Source organism: Apus apus, chromosome 10 (assembly GCF_020740795.1).
Source record: "Apus apus isolate bApuApu2 chromosome 10, bApuApu2.pri.cur, whole genome shotgun sequence".
Lineage (NCBI taxonomy): Eukaryota > Metazoa > Chordata > Aves > Apodiformes > Apodidae > Apus > Apus apus.
In genome coordinates this window covers 4890993-4906253 of record NC_067291.1, presented here as the reverse complement: position 1 = coordinate 4906253, position 15261 = coordinate 4890993, and the positions used below count along the sequence as shown (strand labels likewise).

Genomic DNA, 15261 nt, shown 5'->3' with positions numbered 1-15261 from the left:
CTGTTGTCTTTAGGAAAAGGAGGGACTGAGCATGAATCTCAGTACACCGAAATAAGCTGTTCAGTAAGAAGCGATTTGGAACTCATTACCATGCAAGAAACTGTGCCTGCTATCATCATCATCCAGGCACAGGGGACCACTTCCTCGTATGGCTGCTCCTGGGGGAGCAGAAACACTCTAGTTCCAGCCAGGCTCTAACATGCTGCTGCTCTGGAGTCCCTGAAGCTGGTTAAAGTGTCAAACAAATTCAGGTTCCCTGTACTATGCAATTAAGAAATCACAGCACCCACAGTGCATACACAGATGTTACCCTCAAAATGCTGAGCGACTGGCATCAAATGGCAGAACCTCGACCCATTTCATTGTTCCTTTAGGAAGAGATTCCATTATCAAGCAAGAATACAAAAATGCAGTAGCACCTTCCCACTGTATTCTTCTACACATATACTTAAGTTTACTGCAGAAAAAGGTTTCCAAGACTATACTTGAAAAAGATCAGCCATCTTTTGAGCTTACGGTGACATAGGTGAAGAGGCAGTACCCTACACAGAGAGGCTTGGAAGGATTGATAAGAGGTAAAAATGATACCAGAGAAACCAAGAAGACAGGTGGGAGAGGTAGATGAAAGCTTTGCTCCATCAACTTGTATCACTCACATAAAAACTGCAAAACCGGTTCTAGGATTTTGCTCAAAGAACCTCTATTTAAAGTAGAAAAATATTCTTGCCAAGCTTAACATAGACATAGATGTTACAGCCACTGCTGCAGCCTGTAACACTTGTTAGTAACAGCCCCAAGACAGATCTTTACTCATTCTGTACCTCACATGAAACTCCAGATATGCCCATAGACCACTGCATTAATTCTACAGCACACTGCAATCCTTTGCATTCCCTTCTCCCTATCTTTATTGCAAGGGAGCATTTGGGAAAAAAAAAAAAAATACAGAAAAGTTGGGAATTTTAAAATATTTTTCCATTTGGAGCTTGAACAGCCAGGAAGGAGCCTTCCTCTCCTTCCCCAGTCTCTATATCCAGTCCACACTTCACCAGGGCCTCCCTTCTTTGCTTTTTCTTAATTATGAGTTGCAAAACACTGTCTGTTCAGCAAATGGTAGCAGAGCTATCTTTTACCCTATTTAAGTTGTTCTTTTAGTCATCCCCTCCACACCATGGGAAACCAGCAAATTGAGAAGAGACCATCATAGTTTGTATCCCAGGAAGACAAAAAATCTTCATGGAAAACAGGTGCGACGTTCAGAGCTCTGTTGGACAGGACCAGGGTGCATTAACAGCAGAAGAGGTTATTCTGATGCAATGCTATACTGCAGGATGGCCAAGCCTCCACCAACCAGTAATGTATGTCCTGATGTATAAGGCAGGCACAAGAATTCAACTCCATTATTTATCCCTTCTACATAATAGATGGAAGGAAGGAGGAGTCAAAACGGACTTCAGTCTTACACTAAATGTCTCTGCCTATACAAATAGCTTTAAGGTAGTAAAGCAGACTTGCATGAACTTACTAGAAAAGATTCCTAAAAATCTAGAAAACAAATGAGTCAAAAGCCTCAACACGTGCAAAAGCACTTTAAGAACTTGCTTGCAAAATGGAAAACAAAGCAGACCTTCAAGTGCTAGATACCAGATGCTTAAAAAAATTAAGCTTAAAAATATGATTGAAAATTAACTGCAGGTTCAAATTGAAAAAAGTCTTACACAAGGAAGTAACTTGTAGAAGTCTATACAAAGCTGAACATTACAGTGAGTAAAAATCTAGGAAACTTATTTTTGATTAATATAAATCTTCATCGTTATATTGAATATGTCAGAATTTGAAACTGCTGAAAAAATTACATTTCTACTTTAAACGATTGCAAAAGTGAGGAAGTTAAAAAATAAAGATCAGCCACTAACATAACAGAGTCACTGGCCTAAACCATTTGTGGGTAATGTGGCATTTTCAAAGACACCACTGTTCTCCTAAATCTTTTCCTACTGTCATAGATTCTAACCTGGAACTGCATGAAGTATCGTTACCTTAATATAGGGGGCCTTTCAGAGAGGAAGAAAGTGGCCATGTCCAAGGTCCTCTGGCATCCACCTTTTGCAGTCAGGCACGCTGCCCTGCAACCAACTTAAGGCTTTTAACTTTTTTTTTTTTTTTTTTTTTTGGGGGGGGAAGGGAATTCCCTAACATATTCTGGATCTCATCAATACACCACTGCTGTAAGGTACACAGATATAAACCTGTCTTAAAGAAGTACAAACTCATTAACACACCATGGCAAACTGCAAGTTAGGATTTTAAACTTCACACAGAGACCATTTAGACCCTGTAGGATCTTTTAAGAACAATACACACTGCAGCTACTTGAATATTTTTTCCACAGGAAAAAAAAAAGAAAGTATAGGAGCAAAAACCTATAAAAGGAAGGACATTGAGTCAGTCCAAATTTCTGACAGTGAAACTGAGTATTCAGCATTTGGGTCTTAAAACAGACACCATCCTGCCGGGTACCTGCATGCCTCTAAACAAGAGATGTACCACAGGATGGCAAAAACTATAGCAACCAATATACCAGGAATGTATTTTGTTACTCCCTAGCTGCAGCAGCAGACCCTTGTGCTCTTCCACTAAGTACTTGGAAAACTCCAGCATCTGAGGTGAAAGGATTTCTGAAAACAATTCTATATAAGAGAATGGTAAGAAGCCATTTTAGAAGATTCTCAGGGACAAAGACATACAGAGCATAAGGAACAAGGCACAAATGTAGTTATCCTCTTTCCAGCATCTGGTCATCAGTGGGTGCCAGACTTCCTTAGCCAGGCAATAAACTTGGACTACCAGCTTTCAATCAAGGAAGTAACATAAAATCTGCCATTAATTTTAGATTAAACTTTTATTCATAATTAGGAGAATGATTACAAACACTTGCTAAGTACTTAAAAACACTACGCAGGTTTGACATGCAGGCTAATTTATATTGCTCATCCATGTATCCTACATTACCTGGTATCTTTTTGTGTTGTTCTTAGTTTTGCCAGAACTCATGTATACACAAACAATTATGTAGCTCTGTTGTCATTAATGATAACCTCATACATCCCACACTGAAGTACCTGTCACAGTTTTGCTTTTACATAGCTTCTCTCTGGAATTCCTGCTTCCAAATTGAGCTATATACCTGCCAGCCTCATCCATGTCTTGTTCATCATAAAGGTGAACATGCTGGAACTTGATCTGTTTGCAGATATACATTACATAAAACCTTCGCCACTACCAGGAGAGGCTATCAAGCGATTATTCCCATACTACATTTACATGAAGCACTTGTGGGAATCCAAAGTCATAAATCCTTATTTCATTACCTTATGAAAGAAAACATGAGGGTAGACTGTACTAGCATTTACACACATAGGCACAAATAAACCCAATGGCAGATCAGTGCTGCAACTATCAAGCCCCATCAGGTAAATTACAGTTTTTGTGTCCATATATCCATGTAGAACTTGTTACCTAGAAATAACATATAAACTGTGAGGTGGTCCACATTACAAAATAAAGGAGAAGTTTCCGGTGATAGCTGCTGTCAGTGGAAAACTCAAAGGAAATGCAGGAACTTTTCGGCAAGTACAAAACCCCAAAATTTCCAAGGGATCTTCTCCATTTTTTTTGTTGTCAAAATCATAACATATCATGACCTTAAAATTTGAATAAACTTGTTCTATCCAACACATAATCATAGTTATCAATAAATTATGTATTTTATCTCTAAAGTGTATGGCATGAACCCAACACAGGAGAGAAGATCCCCAAGATAAAAACTTTGTAAAAACCTCCCATCTTGATTTATAACTCTTATTTTTCTTCACGCACAAGTTTAGACAAAACAGCACTTCTTATCATCATCAAAAGTAACAGAACCAAGAACTACTTTATTTTTTATTAATGAATCTTACAACGAAGCAAAAGCTGAGAGGGATTCTTATAGATAACAGATGCACAAGAATCCAAGTCTGCACTGCTATTTCATTAGAGAGTACACAGCTAAAAGTGAGATCCAAATGGTATCCAGCCTCCAAACACTGTAATTCAAGTCAAGTTTAAACGGCAAATAAGATCAGCATTGAACAATGTGCTAAAGGCACCCAAAACCAGCCAAATAAATCACCTCTCTGAACAAGTAATCTTTTAAACAGGCATACTTAGAGGAGACTAGGCTCTAAATCATTCTTTTTCGTAACTTCCAAAATAAAGCTGCAACAAAACCAACACAGTATTTCAGAATAACCCCTCTATGTCAAATTGGAGCATTAAGTGGTATTTCAATTTTCTCTTCCATTTCAACTTCCGACTCACTCTAGCATCCTCCTCAATTTTTACATTCTTTTTAAACAAATCTTTGTGTAAAAAAAGGTTCACTATGCTGCTACAGACAAACCAATTCTCTTTTCCTATTCAGCTCAGCACACTTAGTAGCAAAGGGGTTGGAACCTATGGAAGGCCTTCCTCAAATACACAGCCCATGTTGCCTTCTGTGTAGAAAGGACACAAGGAGCTGCCATTGCCTGTAGCAGGAGGGTGAGGTGACTCTGACAATGTGTGTACTACAGTGCAGCAATCAGCACTTGATCCTGCCTTTTGATTTGACATATACCACTTATTTTTTGTGTACAGACTACATTTTTAGAGCATCTTCTGAAGACTACTATCAAGTGCTGCAGTTTCTGACTACGAACCATAAACCAGCATTGCATTATCATGTCAGTAGTCCCATTTCAGAAATCAGCTGCAGAAATACTTCCAGGCTTCCAACTGCCTTGTATCAGTCTCCAAGAATTAGAGAAAAAGAGCCCCGTGTTTCCTACGCACCTAGGAACTTAAGCCTGTGGTGAAACTTGGACTTCCTTTGATTACGGATTAAAGCCGAGCACATCAAGGCACTTCTGAAGCTGCACCCATGTCATACTTTCCTTAAAAAGAACCTGCACAAATACTAAAAAGAGAACAAAACCCCAAGCAAGCAGACGTCCACATCCTAGATGACTCAAAGTACCATTTCTAAACAAAAATATTATATCAAAATGTGCCTACAGAGGGAAAAAACTTGGAAAAAAGCATCTCAACAGCAGTAGAAAGGACACAACAGTTCAATATCCTGAAACAAAGCCTTCTAATTACAGAAATAACTCTTTGCAAAACCCAAACTGAAAGACAGCTTTGCTTTCAGCAGTGCCTGTCCCTTACCAAAGTCTGATGTCTCATTTCTGTAATCTCCATAACTTGGGTGCTGCTTGAACACCCAGCTCATTTTTTTGCCCATGGTTCCTTTGATGGTCCCTCCTAATCCCCCAGCACAATCACACCCAAACAGCTCTCCTACACTGGTGATCACTGGCAGCATTTTCATGTCTTCCTCTTCTACACAGTGATTTGCAGCATAGTGGTAATTCAATAACCCAGCATCTGCTTTCTTCCAACAGCACACTGTTGTGGGTTACACCTTTAAAAAAAAACCCAAAATCCCACACAACAAAAACAAAACTAAACAAAAACAAACAAAGGAAAACAAAACACACAAACAGAAAACATGGATTTGACTACAAAGATCTACTGGTAGAAGAGAGAGCCTCTACTTAACTGTTTCTTTCTATGAAGGTAACTGATGTTCAAAAAGGAAGAATGCAACCCTTTTATTACCAAAAATCATCCAACAAAGGCAAAGAGATGGGGGATAGGGAGTGGCAGCAGATACAGAGGGAACAGCAAACCCTAGGAAGAACAGAGGGTCAGGTCTCACAGATCCTTCACTCCCACATCACCTCTGCCTTCACAAATAAGTAACTGAAAACAACTCTGTGCAACAGAGCTGGAGAGAAACACACTTGATCAACTGTGTTCTTATTCTTGACATCCAGAGAAAAACTGAAGGAGATGGCAGCAGTTGAAAGCTTTTTCAGTAATGAGGGAACTGAGTTACCAGTTATAATTCTGGCCAACCCTCCCTCTTTCTAATGCTGAGGGGGGAAGAGACAACTACTATATTTTCTGAGACCGTGAGGCTGCCAAATGGCTGTTCTGCTGGAAAGGATTAAAGTGTAACGTAAAGGAGAACTGTTGGAAGAATGGGACTTGGAAAAGCATATAGCTGGGAGTTAGGGACTCTTTCTTCAGTCTGACAATAAAACATGGATTTTAATACTTCTCCAGGACCTGCAGAGCAAGGGGCAACTCTTCAGAAATTTAATACTGACACTTTTAAGTTTACTTGGCAACAAGACTAGGAGGCAAATTCTACGCTACAATTTCACTGGTGTAACTCCAAAGCAGTGCCAGTGGAGTCAGTGGCACCACAGATTTACATCATCATAAAAGAGTTGAATTCTCTTCATCTATTTTACCATCAACACACTGAATAGGATAGGGAACTTGAAAAAGGAACACTCCATATATATTTGAAGATATACTCCTCCTGGTAACAGAGATGTCACTATGGTTAAACAGAAGCACTCCTTCCTTTTCTAGACCTATTAATTTCTACAGTTCCATCACCTTGACTGCCAAGCCTCTATCAGCACAGAGAGACACCAGGAACTCAGAAAAAACATCTGTTGGGTGCCAGCCCACCATGCACACACAGTAAAGTATGAAAGCCTTAAGTCTTCTAACACACCGAGGCTGTGGGTGCTCTCATCACTGCCATCCTTCACCTCCAATCCAACATTTGCCACCCCCACCAGCTTCATTTAACTTGTGTAACAAGTTATGCCAGAGAATCCACCTTTGTCAGTAAAGCAACAGGCACAGCCATAACAAATTAATAGTAATAAATGAGTACTGTCTTATATTGACAGTAAACTGCTGGGTGTGATGAAGAAAAGATGCTCATTTGCTTGATACATCGTGGGATATTAAAATCAATACTTGATATTTTCAGGTATGAATCCACTCAGTTGTTTTAATAAATCTTGAAGCCTCTTCTTTCCTAAAGCACTGAAAAGTAACTTAGCCTAAAAAATAATCACCAACTACATGCAGGCACATTCAGAAAGTCAAGGGAAAATGGTGGTAAGGGGTTAGAAACTCTTTTTGCCAGGAGAGAAAAACCAAAAGGGCTTGCTGTTTGCAACTTGTTTTCTTTACATACATTCACATGAATGTTTCTCATTACATTTTCTTTGATAGAAGTCCTCTGGTCAACTTCACATTCAAACAGGAATTCCTTGTATGGACCCTACCAAATGAAGTGTGCATGAAAAAACTGTAGCTGCCTGAGCAGGGACTAATGCTCCTAAGAGAGCACTGCTCGGGTGCCCGACAGAACATTCTCATTTATAATGATCTGTTCATGAATAAACACGTATACCAGGACATCCAGAGCACAGGGCCACCAAGGCCTGCCTCCTTGACTTGAATAAGAATATGTCAGTGAAGAGGGTCTTGAAGCCAGAGTTTCCAAGCAAACAGTATTCCTAAAGGGAAAGAGGAGTGAGAGTAGAAGACAGAACAATGTTTTTATGTAACACAACCCAGCTTACACTACAAAATTTTGCTGGCACAGTTATGTCACAAGTGAGAAGAAAAAACCCCAAATACGCCCACAAGTGGCATCACAATGCCAACAAAGCCTCCCATAGAGAGGAAACTTTTCATCAAGACTGTCATTTGGTCAGTACACTTTCTACCATGTAATCAGATTCTTTCAGAACCGCCAAAGGCATCCCTTTGACAATACTTCACTGCCCTCTCAAGCAAGGAACTATGCTACCTACACATCCTGCTTTTTGCAGGTGTTAGTTACATGCATTCTCCCTAAGGGCCCTCTCTGAGCAGGGCAATGCCTCACCACATGGACTACCTCCTATGTGCACTGCTCAACCTCACTCTGCTCCTCTCATGGCACCTAAGCAAGACACATTGTAGTCCTTCCACCTTACCATCTCAGAGACTACAGAAAGGAGATCCTACCAGACTATCTACAGCCTGCCAATCTGTCTTTGAAAAGCCAAGGCACTTTGTCCAATTAGAACTGTAGAGAAATATTCATCCTGTCCCTGACTAAGATGAAGCACTTCTTTCAAAAGCTCCAGTGGCATGGTGCCAGCGCTAGGGAGTCCAAGAGTTCTGTGCTGGAGCCAAGAGTTATTAATTAGTTTTATTAGTGGCAGGTCCTTAATGTGAAGTGACAGGGAAAGAGAGAATATCCCATCACTACTGAAACATAAATTGTCCAGATTTCAGTTTTGTTGTTCCACAACACATGCAGGCGACCAGCCAGGGAAGACTGAAGAGTGAACACAGCCAAATGCCTGTATTCAGTGTTCCTGTATATTAATGGTGTACTGAAAAGACTCTGTTACCTCAGGTGGCTCTCTGGGGAACTGCTCATGAATTTTAATTATGAGGGAGGGAACATTTTGAAAAATAATGCTGCCTGCATGTTAGCATTAAGCATGGCCTTAGCTACAGCAGTCACTTCCCATGAAAACAAAATAGACAAGATTAGGGGGACAAAGCCTATTCACTTTTGCTTCAGGAGGACTGCTAGTCTGAGGGAAAGAGGAACTGGCCTCAAGGATGGACTCAACATTCAGAAATCGGCCTGAAAACTGTTACAAGCACAAGCAATATTAATTCTTGTACAGAGTAATACAGGCGTATAGGTAATCAGGTCACATACTTCAGAAAACATATGCTTGAAAACAACAATTCCATCCCAAAGCCCTCAAAGTATCATTACTGAACAGGTTAGAAATAAGTCTCAAGCACAGATGCACCCAGTGATGCCTTCAGTCCTGCAGTCTCCATTCTGTTAGCTAAGGCTGCAAAGCTGCCCAGGGTGGGACTGCTGTGTGCTGCAACTGCACTCAGCAACCAAATGCCAATTCACTTCTACAGGCTAAGAAGGTAAAGTATGTTTATCTGGTCTGTATCAGGGTTTTTTAAGCATTTAGTTAAGATCTACCACTTGGATTCTCTATTAGATACACTGATGGAGAGCAAAGAGAAAAACATGTCCATGCTAAAATAATTAAAGATCTTGAACAAATGCGTAGTATGAGTTTCACTGCCACCTCTGAGTTGCAGCAGAGCAGTACTAAGGTCTAAAATGCTAATGAGGATCACTTTGGGCTTTACAGAAATACACAGGAAGAGAATACTCATAAGGAACATCAGATACAGGATGGAAAGTGCAATATGAGAATGGAGGTGAAGTAACCTATGTGAGGTAACAACACAACTTGTTTTAGAGCACACAATTCACACACTGCTATACTCCTCTATCCTATATCTGTAGATTATATGACAGATGACATTAAGGTTGCTTCCAGCATCCACTACACCATGGCTCTTCCACGATACAATACAAGGAATAAGAAGTATAAATAAAAGCCTAGAGACAAGACCTCCAGCTAAACAAGCTGTCAATGTCATTGCTTAAAACTTCTAGTGAGAAATAGAGGACAGTCACACAATTTCTCTAGCCCTCCCCCACTCCCCTTGCCAAGTAAAGCCAAAAAATCCTTGCAGCAGAAAGTACTTGCAGTAGTCCATAAAACAAAAGGGGAGTTTTTCCACTTGGATGGAAGGAAAAAAAAAAGAAAAAAAAAAAAAAGAAAAGAAAAAAAAAAAAAAAGGAGAGGAGCAGGGAAGAGAGAAAGAGGACAAGAGAAAAGGGATAAATAACCAATTATCCAAACCAAATCACTGTGTCTCCTTTGCCATAAACCCCTCCAATTACAGCAGTGCTCTACAGCACATACTGCAGATCTGAGCAATTGGAGTTATCTCTGAATAACAGTGTACCTGCAAGAAAAAACCTGGAAAAAAAATAAACTGATGGAAAGCTTTAAAGCAGCTGCATTAAACAAAGACAACTAAGGCTACTCTTGCAAGTTCTGAAGTAAATAATTTCCCAGTGGAAAAGGAGCCCCATGGACTAAACTAATAAAGAGAACTGTATGATCTAATGGTAATATTTTTAATTAAGTCAGCTTTATCAGATTGGCAGGAATGAAGCGATACCCTAAAGAAAACTAACCTTCAAACAGGAAGGGGGAAAAGAAGGGGGGAGAGTACATTTGCATTCAGACGCCCATGAAATTCCAGGAAAACTTTAGAACACCAGTGATAGCCCTTGTTGTATTATAATCTCTTACGAATGTTGTTGCAGCTGAAAGACAAGCAGCTTCATGTTGAGTCTTTCCATAAAGAAGAGGTGAAAACAGTTACCTTGTTTAAAGAAAAAAGTCAACAGAAGCAGCAAAATAACCCCAAAAACCTTTCACTGCTTTGCTTTCCCAGGCCATTAGGGAAAGAAGCAAACACATAGCAACCTCATGACACTGTTCTCAAACCAGAACATCTTAAACATAGAAGAATAATCTTACCAACAAATAAAAAGAAATTTAAGGGGAAGGAAAAGGTTTCAAAAAGCCAAAGGTAGGTAGCCAAAGGCACTGACTAGCTCCACTTTGCAGATCTCCATAAAGTATTTTAACTACATGGCAGTGCTGCTCAAGAGACTACAACAGATTGGAGCATCTGGTACATAAAGATGGACACAAATCAAGTCTGAAAACTGTGCTGTCTTTATTTCAGTTAACACTCAGATGTCAAGACCAGATCCTTCTCCTTGTTCCTTTTTTTTTTATTTTTAAGGCAAAAACATAAAATGCATTTTTGCATTCATTTTTAAACAGAAGCTACTGATATTAGCACATCCATTTCTATTATTTAATAACTTGGAATCAACTATAAAGAGAGGAAGCTAGGAAACATAGTTATTTACCACAACCAAAGAGATTTTTCTAGTAAGTTCAAAAGAGACAGGAATCACATTTTTCCTTGTCATTATTCTTCACTGCAACACTCTCAGGTCTTCTCATCCTGAAAGTGGTAACCAAAATGGCTCTTGATATAACAGCGTCCAAGAAACGGAACACAAATTATGAAACACGGGAGAGCTGAATAGGAAGGGGGGGGAAAAAGTGTTTTGTATCTCCTCATTCTAATTAGGGTGAACAGTACATGAGTTTATTGAAAAGAGAGAAAAAGCCTATTAGCTCTCAAGTAAAAGAAATATATAAAGGAACACTCACAAATTAAGCTCTGTCCAAAATGAAAAATACAAACCAAATATTTTAAACTATTATGTTGGGGTTTTCAGATCAGTCTGTAGCAAAAGCATGAGCCCCATCTCTGAACACAAATATGATTTAACTATGGCTCCTTATTAGTGCCTGTAAGCTTTGCTTGAGGCAGAAAAAAATAAACCATTTTGCTCTTGGACATCTATTAAAGCACTGATTTCTTACACTGCAGACTGCAGCACTGATTTGGCGCAAGAAAATTATTTTTATCTTCTTCTGAATTCTTGATCAAGTAGTAAAAGTTTTAAATTTAAAGACAAATGTGTGAGAGATCAAATGTAATGTATCCACACAAATAGTTTCAGTGTACTCTTTCAAAGGCAATCATATAGCTATTTAACTCATCTTAGCAATTCTGAGCATAAAAACTGGTAGGAAAACTTCAGCTAAGAAAACCCAAATAAATTATATGGCTAAGAATAACATATGTAAATTATATTTACCATTAGTGAGATACTTGAGTTATGTGTTGCAAATTATTTTTTTATTAATATCTCTGACTACTGGAAACATTCAACAATGTTTCAGAATTACTACAATGGAGTTTGAAGAGCCTGAACACCAAAGTGTCAACTTCCTCCGCTGGTAACACCCTGCAAGGTTCATGGTAACCTCCATTCTTTCAACAACTCTGTTTCATGTTGTTCCTTTTAGACTCCTAAGGCCTCTCCTCAACACCCAAAGCCAATCCCCTCCTGATTACAGCATACTTTCATGACAGCTATCCCGTCTGGTAGTATTGCTGCAATTCCACCCTGGGCCCCTCTCACTGCTGTGCTCAGGTCTCCCTCTCACACCACAGCTTCCCCTAAAAGTGAGTCCAACTGTGCACTGTGCAATGGAGCATGAGGGATTTCAACGGCTCTTTGCCAGGCTCCACTGCAGACTACAGGCATTTTGCCAGCGAAAAGAGACAACCCCTCCAGGGATCATCCAGGGTACAAACACCCAAATTTCAAGCTCTTCATGTGGCATGGAGGACCTGCATTTTTATTTACTGAGTGGGAAGCACAATGCTAGCACAGAATACAGGAACTACGAACTGCTTCAGTGGTCTCCAAAAAGGGACAAGGATGATGGAGAAGCACAGGGGCTCAGCAACTATGGGGAGGAAGCTACTTCCCAGCTCCAAGGCCCTGCAAAAATACAAAGCTTCAGCATCCTCTGCCTTCCTCCCCATTGCCTTTCCTCACCTCCTGGGAGAGTTCACATTTTGATTAAACACATGAGAAGTGTCTTTATTATTCAACAAAGCCCTTCAAATACTCCCATGGGGAACTGAATGCCTACACCCCAAAAGGGAACTCAAGAGTGCATCTGGGCACACTCTCAGCAGGGCTCAAAAGCTGAGCAATAACACATTAATGATAGGATACGTGATAGATGATCTGACCACTGTGGACTTGTGAGCATGCAGAGGTAATTGCTTTACACTAGCACAAAGATTCTCCTGAGTACTGCTGGAAAGAGCTGCTAGGGAGCTGGGTAAGAGCAGTTTCAGAACAGTACACAAAAGCTAAGCAGTGTTTAATCACTATAGTACCTTGCAACATGCCAGCCTTAATATCATTACCTAAACGCATACAATGGTGGATGCATGTTACAAACACAACCATCTCTCCCCCTAACTTCATAACTCACAACGTTATGCAACAAACATTATCTGCCAACACGTTGGTTAAAGCACTAAATAAGCCACCGCATGGCCAAACACCCAAGTCAGAGAACAGATTCAGCAATGTAGAAAAGAAAATTAAAAAGCTCTTTATCCTCCTGCCTATGTAACATACCAAAACCAGCCAGCTTTTTCATGGCCTGCTTTATCACTGTGTTTGGATTAGTGCAATGTGAAACGCAGCAACTGCTGTTATGTAACTAAACCCTGAGTATACAGTTGTCATTCTGGGTAAATTTAACTCTGCAGGTTTAGGACAGAGGTCTATCGCCAGGCAGACCACGTGAAATAACAGAAATTTAAAGACACAGGGCCCTTTTTAGTTGCCTTCTGTGCACAGAAGTAATGAGACGGGTCACTCCCACATAAAGGCCCCAGCCTGCCTGTTCCAGAAACTTGGTGGTAACAGCAACTGTACCAAGGAGCTGAAGAACAACAGGAGCTGAGGAGAGTGCTGCTGCCTGGTGACGGAGCCAGCTCCTGCTCCTCGCAGGCGCTCAGACAGCAGGGACTGGCAATACAGACAGCTCTGGGTTTAATGCAGCGAGGAGCCAAAGTGCACGTGCTTGTACTGTGATGAAATCATCACAGGGAGCCTGATAATGAGAATGGAGTATATTATTAGCACTGTTATGAAACTGGTTTAACACTTGCAACTAGTGCTTCCCTATGACTATCAGTTAACATTGATCTGTGAATCCGTTTTCCTTAACATTTATCAGCAAGCAAGTCACTGAGTTACCTTTAGCTGAAAGTGCTCAATAAGCACTGACACTGTAACATCTGAAAACAAACATGAAAAGGAGTAGCAACAAACACTTGAATAGCTAAGAACAGAAGTATTTCTAAAAGAGCCTCCTTGCCCCTGATTATAGTCTAATTTTAGGGCCTTCATTTCAATCATATATAATTTCAACAAATTTTGAAATACCACAAAGTTACTTTGTTGTTTTGTTGTGGGTTTTTTTGTTACGGCTTGGTTTTGTTTTATTTTTTGCATTTCACACAGTTCAAGAGCTTTGTTTAGGTGAAGAGATACTTTTAACATGACAGAATCCACGACAGAATCCTCTCCTGTTGTACTGGCTTAGCTGTGCCACCTCCTGACTGAGCCAGAGCCCATAGGTCACTCTGATTGCCCTCTAGGAAATACCTTCAGGTTTCACTGGGAAATGCTTGCGCTTGGGAGTAAAAACGGACTTCTGTCCTTGCTAGAACAGTTTCCACCTTTCTAAACATAAACTTGTTTTCAAACTTAAATTAATGAAGACACTGCAGAGGGAAAGAAGATCTTATCATTGATTTCCACTGGCTTACCTCCTGGTGACAATTTATCCTTCGGTTCACAGGTTAGGGATAGAATCTGTCCAAGCTTTTTGCAGATTATTCTATTCCAGAGGAAAAGCATTCAAAGCAAATATGCTGAAACCCTGCATACTAAAAATCTGATTGTGATATGACAAAAGCATGTACTGAAGCAATACCCAGAGTGTTTTAATATGTTTAAAAGACAAATGCACTAGAAGCCCTCCTGAAACGCATCAAAATAATTGTATTCATAAACGAACAGACTGCAACAGTAGGAGAACTGGAAATATAAGGAGGAGAACGGTGAAGAAAAATCAATAGTTTTATAAAATAAACAAAAATTATTATGTGGATTCATTTATAAACATGCATGTACCATTTGGGTTATGAAAATGACGTGTTCGCTTTCTTCCAGCTGCAAATCTTGTTGGGGCTGAAAAGCAGGATTTACAAAAGTTAGCAAGGATCTCTACACATTCTGAAAGTCAGCCAAAAAGTAGGTCTGACCACACCGCTGGACAGCCCAACATCCCATGGGATCCATCTGAGCGTGCCCAGAACAGCTACACAGTGCATGACTGGAAGTCCAACCCCTTCCACACTAGTAGATCCACTGTTTACACACTGCACAAATATCTTTTTTTTTTTTTCCTTCTTTCTAAGGAAACTCCAGAAAGAAATTGGAGAGCTCTATCAATTACACAAAGGCACAACTTCTATAAATAAAACATAATAAACTCACAGAAAAAACAGACTGATGAGTGGCTCAGGATCCAGGTGTTACAGCATTCTAGAGCTGTAGATCTTTTTCCTAGAGATAAAAGCAGCCTGTCAAAAGGCTTTTCAGGACTTAATGGATAGCACAGCTGTGGCCAAACCAATCCTACAGATCCAAGACTTATCTGACACAGACGTGACTATACAGTACTGCAGAATACTAAGAAAGTTAAAAGGTTAACACTGAATGAGTGTCAATGCCTTCTTTACTTTCACTGTTTTCCCCCTTAAAAAGAAACATATCTACAAAGAAAAAGGGACTCTTCAGTGCTAACAACAGAGGAAAGAGTTCAGAATTAGGTTTGACCAAGTACTCTTCAATTTCTTCAGCCCATAATTTATGTT

The 15261-nt window shown here is 39.9% G+C and overlaps 1 protein-coding gene across 2 annotated transcripts in view; it reads right to left on the bottom strand.

Annotated features, from left to right (window-relative positions):
* RORA (RAR related orphan receptor A) overlaps positions 1-15261 on the bottom strand; it is a 356756-nt gene that overhangs the window by 316404 nt on the left and 25091 nt on the right. The window lies entirely within an intron of this gene.